The 13,245-nt window shown below is 50.4% G+C and overlaps 1 long non-coding RNA gene across 1 annotated transcript; it reads left to right on the top strand.

Moving 5' to 3' along the window:
- Window positions 1–2,321: 2,321 nt before the first annotated feature.
- LOC129783615 (uncharacterized) lies at window positions 2,322–5,837 on the top strand. The gene is made up of 3 exons (XR_008745383.1): window positions 2,322–2,408; window positions 5,621–5,688; window positions 5,779–5,837. It is a non-coding gene; the product is annotated as an uncharacterized LOC129783615 (long non-coding RNA).
- Window positions 5,838–13,245: the final 7,408 nt, after the last annotated feature.

The following is a 13,245-nucleotide window of genomic DNA, read 5'->3' as shown; positions in this document are numbered from 1 at the left end:
TTTCTTTTAACGGGAACAAAAGGGCCCTAGTTTCAGACCCTACCCATAAGGAAGCATACTCACTTTCCTCCGGGCAAAAGGGGTCTTTTGAATTCACATATCTATTCAAAGCCCGGCATATCCAGTCTTCAGGTGCCCCGAAGACTGGTCGGTAGAGGTGGTCGCCCCTGATTTGTTTCCCACCCCAAACTTCCATACAGTAGCGTATCAATCTTACTTTACTCTTACCCTGCCTAGAAGGGTACGCATCCCAAAATTTTATCATGAGTCCTAGCGGACTCTCCGGTGGTATCTGTGGGAGCCTAATCTGGACCCCAGAACCACCCATGGGATCAGAGGGCTTGCTTTTCCTCTGTCCCGTCTTCCGAGGCGCCTTCTTTCACTCACGCACTCGCTTCCCCTGGTTCGTGGCGCAGCCCCTCGCGGGGTCTGGAAACCGCACTACTGAGGGTCCGCACTCACTTCGCCCTCCCTGGGCGTCGCACACAAGCACGCTTCAGGATACCCAGCCCCAACCGAACGGTGAACCGGCCTATACTCACGCGTCCTGCGTCTTCATTCGGGCTTCGTGCACAAAGGTTATGGGGTAACCGGTTTTATTTGCGTACTGTCACATTTGAGGTTCGTCGGTAAAGGATTTGGCGTAGAAGCACCCTGACAAGGGCCGCTTATCCAGCGGGGCGCCTCCCCTGCCACGGACCTCAGGCCAGACTGCCCTTATCCGAGTCACGGCACCAAAATTGTTAGAGTTCACCTGTCCAATGAAATGACAGAGACTGGCCAATTAGAAAATGTGATTTATTAAAGCAAGCGACAAGTAAGCAAAACAGCGCTGGGCGGCCGGGGAGTCTCCTGCTCCACCAGCGGCGCGCAAACTCAAGCAAGCTGAGCAGCTCTTTTTCTCTTCCCCGAGGTCGCTTCTGACACCTTCAGTAGCCCCTCTGCTGCTTCTGTTATCCTGGTTTCTCGTCAGACAGGACGTTCCCATGCTTGGTGCAGCAAGATAACATTGTGGAAACGTCTCTTCTTGTTAAACAGGACGTTCTTAAGGCCACCACGATGGGTTCCTTCCTCTTGCTTACCTTGGTCGGTCAGCAAATTCCCTTTAGTTACTTATTACAGTACCAGCCCAGGAGAGAGGGGAGGCTGCTGCAGCCCCCCCCCGGCTCCGGCCAAGGAAGTGTGTTCCAGTGGGCACACGCGTGCCGAGCGGGCATGCCCGCCACACACACGTGTGCATGCAGGTAGGGTCAGCGCTGGGTTATGCGGTGTACACACCCGCACAGGCAGGCAGAGGCAGCCCCCAGCCCCTGGTGCCTGTAAGCCCGCCGCAGGGGGCTGCGCTTTTCCAGCGCCGGGTGGGCACCGGGGCCCGGGGGGCAGCGATCTCGCTCGGGCTCTCGGCAGCGGAGCTCGGCAGCAGCCCGGGCTGCGAGAGGGGGGCGGCTCGGGGGGCGCGGGGCCACCCGGGGCGGGGGGACACCCCTCCCGGCCGGCGGGCGGTCCGGCACCGGTGCCGCGGGCTGGAGCGACCCCGCCCGCCCCTCCGTCGGGGCCAGCCGGCGGCTGGAAGCCGGTGGCCGCCCCCCGCCCCCCCGCGCCGCGGTGCGCTCGCTGCGGGGTGCGCCGGCGGGGCCGCTGTGCCCGGGCCGCAGAGCCCGCACGGCAGCCGGGGAGGGCTCCGCCGTCCCCCCCCGCCCTGCCCGGGGGCGGCTGCGGGAGCGGCGCGGGCGAGCCGGGGGAGCTGCGGGTGACGGGCGCCCCCCGAGCGGCTGCGGAGGACGGGCACGACCGCGGCAGAGGCCGCGAGTGCGGCGTGAAGGTGCCGGTCAGCCGGAGCCGCCTCCCGCGGGGGGCCCGGGCTCGCTGCCGGGTCTCCGCGCGGTCGGGGCTGTGGCTGCCGAGGTTCGAGACGTTTCGCCGCCGCCCCTCGGCCCGACACGCTCCTGCGACGGCGGCGCTGGCCGTGCCCGGCTCGGGGGAGCCGTTTGCCAGCCGGAGAGCGGACCCCTTCTCCGGGAGAGGCCGGAGCGAGGCGGCGAGCGCCGGGGAGCGCGCAGGGAAGGGAGCGGGCAGCCCTGCGCAGGGGGCGAACCCGGGGGCTGCGCCGCGGCTCCGCACTCGCGGCTCCGCCTCAGCCGCCGGCAGCCCCCGCAGAGCCGCCCCCGGCCCCGCACCGCGCCGCGCCGCAGGCAGCCCCCGGCGCCCCGGGAAGCGTTGCGGACCGACGGCTTGCACGTCGGTGGTCAGCAGAAGGCAGCTCTGCGCCTTAAGTGGCAGCGTAGAGGAAAGATGTGTCTGCAGCGAAGCAGCGGAGCGGGTCCGGGGGACAGCGCGTGTCGCAGGCGCTTGGCAGCACACGGCCTCGGGAGGGGGAACAGACGCCATGGGGCAAGCTGGGGCACGAGGTAAGCTCAAGGAGAACCAGTTGGTTAATGGGACCAAACAGAAATTACTTGAACTGTGCATGAACACTTGAGTGAAAGTAAAGACCGCTGTGCCTTTAAATGGGGATGAGGCTCGTAAGACCCAGTGAGGATTAAGTGTGACTAAAGGTCATCGTAAACGGTTTTTCCAGGGGTATAAAGTATTTTCCTGTCGCGAAGAGCTGTGCTAGCTTTGTGGGTTTGCCCCCCAGCTCCCGTCCCCGCAGACACGCGTAGCTGGTCCCTCGGCCGTGCGGGTGCTCGGTCCGTTGCGCGGCGGGCGATGGGATCCGGCCGTTGGACGGCAGCATCAGGTCCCGAGGAGACGGTCGCTGCCAGCCCCGGCCGGGCTCGGCGCTCGGAGGGGCTGCGCGACGTCCCGGTGCGGCAGCGGCCCTTCCCGGGGCTCGCCCCCCGTCTGGGTGCGAGGGGGGTGGCGGCCCGGCGGGTGGCGGGCCTGCCGGGGTGGGAGATGCGGCTCCAGGTGCTTTGGCCGCCGGCCCGGACGGTGCTTTCGCCTCTCGTTACGCGTTCGGGGGAGGCAGGAGGGTCGCCGTTACCGTCAGCGAGCCCGTGCTGCCGCCGCTGCCCGGCGCCGGGGCTGTGTGGCATCCCGGGGTGGCGGGGAGCGGAGCGATGCGCCTCGTCCTTGCAGGGTGCTGAGCTGCCCTTCCCCGGGGCCAGGGCTCGCTGCCGCTTCCAGCTGCACAGGATTTGGTCCCGCAGCCTCAGGGTGAGGGCTGGATTTTCGCGAAACGAGGAGGAGCTGCTGGCACCTTCTGTACTGGCGGGCGGCTTGATTTCTTGCTGTGCTTTTCATAGATTTTTAATAGCCCGGTGGAGTACAAATTGTAAAGGAAACTTGATACGCAGAGTTTTAGAGTTTGAAGAGAGATTATTCACCCTCCAGCTGTCGTGAGGTTTCACCTCTCCTTCCTGGCAGGACTGATCTTCCAGTTAGAAGTGAAACAAGGTCAAACGGTTAAGAAAAAAGGTTTCCTTCTGTCAGGGCGAATCTAAATCAATCAAATTCCCGGGCACCAAAGTGTGTTGTGTAACAAATGTGAGTGCAAAGGTAAGCACGTAGCTACCGGTAGCAGAAGAGCATGTGCGAGAGAAGTTGTGGGTCTTCTCTCTAACACCTTGCTCTTTGCGCTGTTCTGCAAATTTGCCTGGATTTTAAGTATGGACAGAAGAGGGAGAGACCGAACATATGCATTTGATTTACTTAATAGAAAATACCTTGGCAGAAACACATGCTTGTGCTGTGTATTCTGTTAGAGTTTGGCTTTTTAAAATACTCATATGTTCTGTCTAATGAAAAGCTGGTAGTATCTCCCATTCACCTAAGAATATATGTTCAAACATAGCTTGAGGTATGCTGCTAATCACGTTAAGAAAAATGTCTAGCTTAATATCAAACTAGCTAAAGTGCAGTCACTGGGGAATATCTCGGTGCTTGTAAACTTTAATTTAAAGAGTGCTATGAGGCTGGATTACCCGATAACCAGAACAATTGAAACAGCAGTATAAACCCTCTTTTTTGAAGGAAGACTGCAGGTCACTTTGAACAGCATAGAATCATAGAATCATTTAGGTTGGAAAAGTCCTGTAAGATCATTGAGTCCAGCCATTAACCCAACACTGCCAAGCCCATCACTAAACTGTGTCCCTGAGCACCACATCTACACATCTTTGAAATGCCTCCAGGGATGGTGAGGCCACCCCGAAACTTCCCTGGGCAGCTGGTTCCAGGCCTTGACAACCCTTTCAGTGAAGAATTTTTTCCTAATGTCCAATCTAAACCTCCCCTGGGGCAGCCTGAGGCCGTTTCCTCTTGTCCTATCCCTTGTATCCTTGTTGGATCTGGTAGAAATGATCCCCAAATGGCAGTGTGTAAAGGATTAATTTAAATTCCAGATTCTGGTTGCCTGGCATTAGCAAAAATAAAGCTTTTGTGTTATTTCTCTTAACAGTTAAAAATTAGATGCAGGAAAAATAAAGAGAAACACTAAGTACTGCATTTCCACCCCCCCACCCCCCCCCCCCATTTACCTTTTGGTAAGACAGAACTAATTTGCTCTCCTATCTGCTGTGCATCCTGGTGCTGAGCTAATCTTTTCTGTGCCCTAGATTGTTATTAGCCTTGCTTGCTTATTACTGAAAGATTTACTTTCTAGGACTCCTTTTAATTCCATTTGCTCCTACACTGCCTTTTGTCTTAAATGTTATTTTTTTGTAGTGTCCTTTGAAAGATTCTTGGCCTTTTCTAACCTGGGACAAATTTATAGTAGCCTGGTCGAGTTTTCCTAATCGTTAATGATCTTCCCAGCAGGATATGTTCTTTGTCTTCTTCCTAACTTGATTCAGGACACATTCTGTTTTGAAGTGCCCTTACCCTTGAGCCATTGTGCTGGGATTTAGTGTATTGACCCAAACTCTAGTAGATTTTTCTTGAGGCTTTTCTGTGTCACTTTGCACAGCACTGGTAAGATACCTGCTGTCAAAGTGCCTGCATTTTAGTAATAACTCCTTGGCATTGTTAAAGTAAGTATGTTTAAATTTTCCTTTGGCCGACTCATCTGTTTTAATTCCTTAAGTATTCAGATTTGTTCTGAGACAGGTCGAGGAAAGGAGCACTTGTTCTTTACAGAGGATGAAATAGCAGAAATAAATGTGTAAATAGGCATGACCATTAGGCCGTTAGGGGTGTTTCTATGAGTATGCCTGCTATGCCCAGAATGGTGTAAGAACAGTAATCCGCTTTGCAGATTTGGCTGTATGACCATATCACTATGTTTAGAGGTGCAGGCATCAATAGATGCAAGTGTTTTCACAGAATTAAGAAAACCATCTTGTCCATGCAGTCCAGCCATAAATGATGCAGAGAACAACAAATAATAGAAAAAAAAATGTCTTTTCGGAGGCATATGAGTAAATAGAGTATTCTGTGCTGTCCTGTACACGCATGTGTGTACATGTATTCGTAGCCAGTGAGTCGTGGCTCCTAAGCCTGATTTAAAAACTGAATGAGTTCATTATAATCCCCTCCTCCCCCGCCCTCCCCCCCCCCCCCCCCCAAATAAAAATCTCTGAGGAATCAATCTAATCTGCTTTGCTAAATGAACATGTGAAAGTGCTTACCAGGGATAAACCTGGGGACTCTACATATTTCTCTCTTTTTCCTCCAACAGAATGAAAACACCTTTGAGACAATAAAGGAGTTGGAAGAGGAGCCAGTGTGTCCCATTCAGTATTCTCTGTGTATCTGCGTGCACCGCTTCCCCTGTTTGGTTTCTGATCGAGACGGGAAGGACAGGGAGGGTGTAAGGACATTGCAACTCTCAGAGAGAAGATAGGCTTTTGTGCTGGCTTCAGCCAGTTCTGAGCTCTTTGGGGCTTAAATCTCCCCAGGATGGGTGTGATGTTGTCTACTCCAGGGCAAATGGAGAGGAGGAGGGGCGCCTGGAGGGAGGACCCCTGGCGCAGGGGACACCCTGAGCATCAGAAGTTGTTGGAACCAGTGATGACTAGAGCTGTGACCAGGGGGGACCTCTCAGATTTCTCTGCATGTGGTACCCCAGTTGCTGGGACATACATGAAGCAGAGGTTGTGCGGTGTGGTGGGAGGGTGACTTGGTTTGCAAAGGGGGAGCTCAGGCCAAGCCCCTGCAAGGCAGGTAGAACTGCAGATCCTCCCTGTGCTTCGTGTTCACCTTGCCTGTGACAACGTGCCGCAGAGAAGCTGAGCACAGCCCTTTGCTGACGCCCAGCAGCTTGTGCTCCCTGCTGTGCCCCTCTGAAATATTTTGGTTGATCGTCATTTCATGGCGAGCTCTATTGTCCCCACAGCCAGGGCTACTGCAGCAGTAGCAAACCAGGGCTTCTAGTTCCTCCCCGACGCCTGCCTTCCTCCCCCTCTGCATGTCCCCAGCTCTCACAGAGGAGGGGTTGCCAGTGGTACCTTCTCCAGGCAGGGCACATCTGCAGCTTCCATTGAATACCCTCCTTCCCTTTGAAAGCCCTGCCTCTTTCTGGCGGGTGGGGTTTGCTCATTTCCGTGAGCGCTTTTGCAGGTGGTGGTGACACGGGAAGGAAAGGGACATACAGTGCTGGAGGTAAAGAGCCGCTGCGCGTCTGGTTACACCGTGTTTGTACAGCTGAGGTGGGTACAAATCGGGGGTGGCTTTGCTGGAGAACTTTGCCAGGGCTATAACTGACCGCCTGTTTGGGAGTCCCAGAGCAGCACGTTCGGTAACAGGAGATCGCTGCGCTGCCTGCCCTTGCCGTTGCTGTTGCGCATGCGGCAGTAAACACCTCCTCTGCACAAAACTGAGTCCGGGTAGAGTCCATGGAGACAGTGTTGGTAAGAATCCCAGGTGCTGCAGAAAAGCAGTCTGAGGTCTCAGCTGAGCTGTACTGCTTCAGAAGGGAGATTAGCCATAGATAGGTACGTGCTTTCTTTCTCAGAGAGGGGGAGGATGGTGTGGGATAGTCCTTTGCTCGGTGGTCCTGTGGGCATGTGCACTGGAGAGGAGCCATCACAGGCCACCTCTTCCTGAGCAAGCCACCACTGTGGGAGGCACCGAGATGCTCAGCAGAGGCAGTTTAGGAGCGACAGGGGTGATCTGTCCCGCTGCTTGGAGGTAATCCCCTCCATACAACCCTGAGATGCAACGTACCCAGCTAGAGGGAATCCCAGTAGAGGTGGACAAAAAGATGAACACGTGCAGGTATTGCTCCCCAGCAACATGCGGAAAAACTCATCAGCAGTACATATCCTGGCATGTATCCGTTCATATGGAAGGTGAAGATTTATGGTTTTTAGTGTAAGTCACAAGTTGTTGGACAGTCTGTTTTGCCTTGGAACGAAACCATACAATTAAATTTCGCGAAGCAACCCGTGTTTCAAATCCGTGGACAAGGTGAAATGCCATGTGCATGAGAGCGTTTCTCATCAGCGCAGATCTTTGCTGTCTCTAAAGCAATGCAGGCTGGGGCTGTGGGTGCTACTGGAGATATGCAGCCCGCCTGCACTGCAGGAAGGCCATTCTGGTCTGACTGTCAGATGGAGCTGTATGTTGTACAATATTGTACGTGTTGTGCCAAGCTTTCTGCAGGTAAAGAAAGCAGCTGTCATGTATTTGACAACAGCAATCATAGGTGATGCTGTGAAGAAATTCAGGGAAAATCTGCGGCGCATGTGATTTTGACTACAACCGAGCTGTAGTTCTGACTTGTCTTGGTCACTTTAATTAGTAATGTGTCATTAATTTAAAAATAACCGGTGCAGTTAAAGAGCATGGGTGTTGGTCAGAAAGGCCTGGTTTCTCATGTGTAAATTCACCAAGTCAGAGGCACTGATGCAAGTGCCTGGATGAATCGGTAAAACAGGGCTGGGCTAGCCAGGGTGGCACGGGCAGCGTGTGCAGCCTGTAGTGGTTTAGGCAATAGCTCTAATTCAGAGTTATGGTGGAGGTGCTGAATGTGCTTGGGTTTGAAAGCACACGGTCTTCGTTAGCTTCAACGGAAACTGCAGGATTCTGCTGTGCAAATCAACGAAACTGTGAGATACAATCCGCTGTTCAGGAAAGTCAGAACATGTTTTTAAGGAAGTCTCTGTTGGGAGGTAAAACCGCTGCTGAAGCGATAGCAGCGATGGAGCGTGTGTAAAAGAGCCTGGGGAGACCTGCAGCCTTCTGGAGCCAGGCAGAGTATTTCCTGTTCACTTGAGCTATTGGTCACGACGGGAAGATGCTTCCTACAAACTGGGGTTTGTTCTAATGGGAATAGGTGACTTGTGAATAAAGAGGGCAGTGGAGAGTTGTCTTTTTTCCCCATTTTTGGAAAACGGAATGCATTATTGTTCCAGTTTAACAATAGGTGGCACTTGGTTCCAGTGCAAGTAGTTATCTCTTCATTGCCATAAAAAGAAATCCATACAATTATATCAGTTCTGATTCTGTATCAAAGAATGAAAATAGCTTCTAAACAGGGTCCTGACTACTAATTCATGTGCTGTGCTATCTGCGTGGTGTGTCTTCATTGCCTTTCACTAAAATTCCTCTTTCCTGTGAAACCAGTTGTGTTTGTGGGTTTGGGATCTTTTTTTCTTTCCTCTCCTTGTTCGCAGATCCACTTGATTTTTTTCTGGTGGTGTTACAACGAACATTGTGCAGTCCTCCTAACGCTTTGTCCATCAGTAATGTTTTCACTTTTTTGTTGTTCCTGTTTTAAGAGACACTATTGTTTTCTTTCTAAGGGCCGTATTTTTGTTATGTCTTGCATGATGAGTGAATTCAAAGTACTTTCAATGGCATAATACACTTTGTAGTGTAATTTTGTGAAAATGCTTCTCTATGAATTAAAAAAAATAATTTTATATTATTTCAGGGGTAAACCCTGAATTAATCAATCTTGGATGTGGTGTTTCTGTCTTCTAGAAATACGTGAAGCTTAACTTTGTTTTTATAGGTTAAGAAGGAAAAAAGCAAACAAAGATGTTCAAAAGTGCAGACCGTGGCAAAACAGGAATGTGTGGATAAATTAATTAACATCACTAATCGGCAAATGAAACAAAAGATTACTGTAAGGAAGAATGACTGTTTGAAAATGGAGAATGAAAACACGATAGAAGAAAAAGACAAAAAGTTTTTCATCTGGGGAGAGCTCAAAATTGATTAAAGTGCCAATGAAAGGGTAAGCTAAGGAGATAATCTCTAGCTCTTATATGTAGTGCTATGTAAGTGTCTTAGGTTTTCTGATACTGTGGTAGTTGAAGTAGTTTCCTCAGTGGTGAAAGCCATAGTGAGTAGTCCACTGCTTCTCAAAAAATGAAGAAAAATTCTTTTTTGACAAAATGAAGCGCACGATGGAGGTTCAAATTTATGGCCTGCTCTAAAAAAAGAAAAGGGGAAACCAAAAGAAAACCCCCACCTAAATTCCTGTGATTTCCATGTCAACACTGAGGTAAAATGCATCTTCAAAACCAGAACTGAAGACTGGAAAAAGCAGTTATTTTTGTAGGAAAAGGCCACCTAGAAAAGAAAAGTAGGAACTTGGGGTTTGCTACTGCTCCCTTTTCTAGGTGATTTTAGTGATCTCCGTGCAGTTGGTGTTTTCCTTTTCATTAAGTTAATATGCCCTTTGTCAGGAGAGGGGAAAAGATGATATTACCAAACCAATCTCAAAAGTCTAAAGAAGGCACACGTATTTTTATGCAGACCTAAGCAGGAGCTTTTTCTGTCTGTCCTTCAAAGGAATCTCTGCTCTAGGTGCTTTCTGTACCGTGGCTATTGGATATAGTCCAGCTTAACCTGGATCTAGCTCAGATTCCACGTGTCCCCCTCACTCCTAGGGGAAGGGTTTTAAATACTTGGGCATATTCCACGATCTTTACAGTCAAGTCTGTGATTTTATCATAGATATTTTTTGTCTCGGTTGTTTCTGGACATCATCTTAAGTATGTCTGTTTCACAGAAATATTTTTTATAAACCTATTCACTTGGTGATTTTTTTTCTTTCTTTCTGTGTAATGCAGTAAAATTGCCCTGAATGCCAAAGGTGCAAAGAAAAGTAAAAGACAGCCTTCAAAGCAGAAGGCTCATCAGCAGATGAGCTCTTCCAGTGGCAATCATGGTCAAGTACCGGATGAGAGCACTTCCAGTGAAACATCTGAGGATGAAGGAAGGTATGCATATAAGGAATGTTGAAAATAAAACTTACTTAATGATAAAAATTGGCCTGAGAGCTAGAGGCTAGTTTGGGTTTTTGTTGTGTGTTTAGGTTTTTTGTAAACCTGACGCCTATGAAGATTCTTGTTCTTTCATGTGACCACCTGATGTTCTTTCTTGTTCTTTCTTGTTCTTTCCTGTGACTACCTGATGCGCTTTGTGTTGACAAACACTTCACTTTTGTTTAGAGTGCTTTTGAACATGCTGGCCAAGTCAACAATGAGGTCACGTGCACAAATTCTGATTAATTACATGAGTGTGTGCACAGGCATAGAAGTATTTCATGTGTTTAAAAAGGGTGAGGTATCTCAGTTTTTTTCACTGCAGGTACTCAGGATTTTTTGCCCTGCTCCCCGCTCCACCTTTTCTCTTGCAGCTGTTCCCTCCTGACTTCTTGCCCACCCTGAACTTACTTGTGTGGGTTGTGGCAAAGTGCGAAAGAGAAGTTGTTGACGCTGTTCAGCCCTAGCTAAAAATCTGGTGTGTTAGCAACACTGTTTTGGTCAGAAATCTAACGCACAGCCCTGTGTGGGCTGCTGTGAAGAAAATAAACTGCATCCCAGCCAGACGCAGGACACCAGAGAATCCAAAATTACAGTTCTTTGACCTGTAGGAGAAGGATTCTCATTACTGAAGGGAGCTGAACCCCTGGTATTAAACAGGGAATGCACGTAACCGTATAGCTCCATGTCTGTAGCTGTAAGATTTCTGTCACTTTGCGTGAAGTTTAGGGAACAGTTACTTCAACTGTTTGCTTAATATCTTGCGGAAAAATTAGCCTTCCAGTAGACATTAATAGCACACAATAATTGTTTCAGTCTTGAACTATATCTAGCAAAGTTACTATGCCAGATTTTAGTTTAATTCAGTTCTGCAGTTAAGTTTTCAAAGCTACGGTAGGTATTATTCATAATGCAAAGTAAGCATTTCAGTACTGAAATATATTTCTGTTTTCTAGACCTGCAGCAACAACCAGGAGTGAAAGGAACGAGGTACTGTAAAACTAGTTTCTTGGTAAACAGTCTCTATCAGCTTTTAATCACTTCGATGGGAGCAGTGTTTATGTAGTGATCAACCAGATGTACAAATTGCTGCTGGTACGCAGCTTTATTGTATTTGAGACAAATCTGTGGGCTGTGAAGGAGAGAATGAATCATTCCTGCATTTGTAATGGTCTGTAATACTAGACAGTGGAATTACAGAAAGTACTGTATTTTTTGTAGGTCAGCATACCAATGGAAGTAACTGATGGCCCTGGTTTAACTCACTCATCTGACCCAACTTCAGAGGATGTCCGGTTAGAAGCTTCAGCCTACAAGGAGACTATGCTGCTGTTGGAAGAGCTTAGCGTGGTTCATACGGGTATGTTTTCAAGTCTCTGTCTTCAGCTGTTACAAGTTCCCCTTAAAACATGATTTCTTTGTAGGCACTCCTAAGTATTTTAATTTCATATTTTGATATAGTATCTCTTTGTGACTAGAGATCCCCCTCAAAAGCTGTGAAACTGACACCTAACCTGAGATGTTGCCTGCATTACCAGCCGATGTGCCTTACGTTATCATTGGTTCTCTGTCTAGTCAGAGCTGGAGAAGCAGTTTCTTGCAAAGTACAGTTCAGCTCCTTCTAATGCGGTCATCAAAAGTCAGCAAGAGCTTTTTCTTCTTTATATCCCCTTGATGTGGTTTAAGCCCAGCCACACCTAAACACCTAAGCACCACACAGCCACTCACTTGTTCCACCCCAGTGGGGTGGGGGAGAGCATCGGAAAGGGAAAAGTGAGAAAACTCATGGGTCGGCATGAAAACAGTTTAATAGCAAAAGCCACGCACGCAAGCAAAGCAAAGCAAGGAATTCATCCAGCACGTCCCATGGGCAGGCGGGTGTTCAGCCATCTCCAGGACAGCAGGGCTCCGTCACGCATAACAAATACCTGGGAAGACAAAGTGCCATCACTCTGGATGTCCCTCCCTTCCTTCGTCCTCCCCCAGCTTTATGTGCTGAGCATGATGCCGCGTGGCATGGCACATCCCTTGGGTCAGCTGGGGTCAGCTGTCCCAGCCGTGTCCCGGCCCGGCTCCTTGCGTACCCCCAGCCTGCTCGCTGGTGGGGTGGGGTGAGGAGCAGGAAAGGCCTTGGCTCTGTGTGGGCGCTGCTGGGCCATAAGGAACACATCCCCGTGCTACCAACCCTGTTTGCGGCACAACTGTAAAACATGGCCCCGTACCAGCGACTGCGAAGAAAATTAACACTATCCCAGCCACAACCAGCACACCCCTCAACAGCTAATGACAAAGAGTACAGCAAAATAATGGCTTTGCTTAAAAATAGTAAGTACATATATGTAACAAATTTCAACTGTCATAAGATGCTTGCATATGTGCACAAGGCATTATATAAACATAAGCATCACTTACTAGGGCTCTTAAACTATGCTAAAATTTCATTAGGCAAGTGTTAACCTTGGCCGAAGGCCAAACTCCCCCCCCAGTGCTGCCACTGCCCCTCCTTGACAAAACGGGGTGAAAAAGCTGGTGGGTCAGTGTGAAGGCAGGGCTGTCACTTCCCAGTGACTGTCACTGGCAAAACAGACTCCACCGATTAAAATACATTTGGATAGTGAGAAACAAAGACCCCAAACCTGAGAAGGACACGTCGGCACCCCCCCTGCTCAAGCTCTGCTGCGCTCCTTCCCTGCCACCTCCCCAGGCAGCGCGGGGAGGCTGCGGTCGGCAGTCGGGACGTAGCAGTTTCTCTGCTGCTCCTTCCTCGTCCCTTTTCCCTGCTCCAGTGTGAGTCCTCCCCCAGGCTGCAGTCCTTTGGGGAAAATCTCCTCCAGCCTGGGCCCTCCATGGGTCGCAGGTCCTTCGGGAAGGATCCGCCTGCTCTGGCGCGGGGTCCTCCGCAGCACTGCGCTGTGGGTATCTGCTCCAGCATGGTTCTCTCCGGGGCTGCAGGGGAATCTCTGCTCTGGCACCTGGAGCAGCACCTCTCCCTCCTCCTTCGCTGACCTGGGTGTTCGTTTGCGGGGCTGGTTTTCACATGCTTTTCCCCTTCTCTGCCCGTGTGGTGGTTTCGCCCTTTCCTACA

Source organism: Falco peregrinus, unplaced genomic scaffold (assembly GCF_023634155.1).
Source record: "Falco peregrinus isolate bFalPer1 unplaced genomic scaffold, bFalPer1.pri scaffold_58, whole genome shotgun sequence".
NCBI lineage: Eukaryota > Metazoa > Chordata > Aves > Falconiformes > Falconidae > Falco > Falco peregrinus.
Note: the sequence above shows the minus strand (reverse complement) of the source record. Positions and strands in the feature narration are given on the sequence as shown.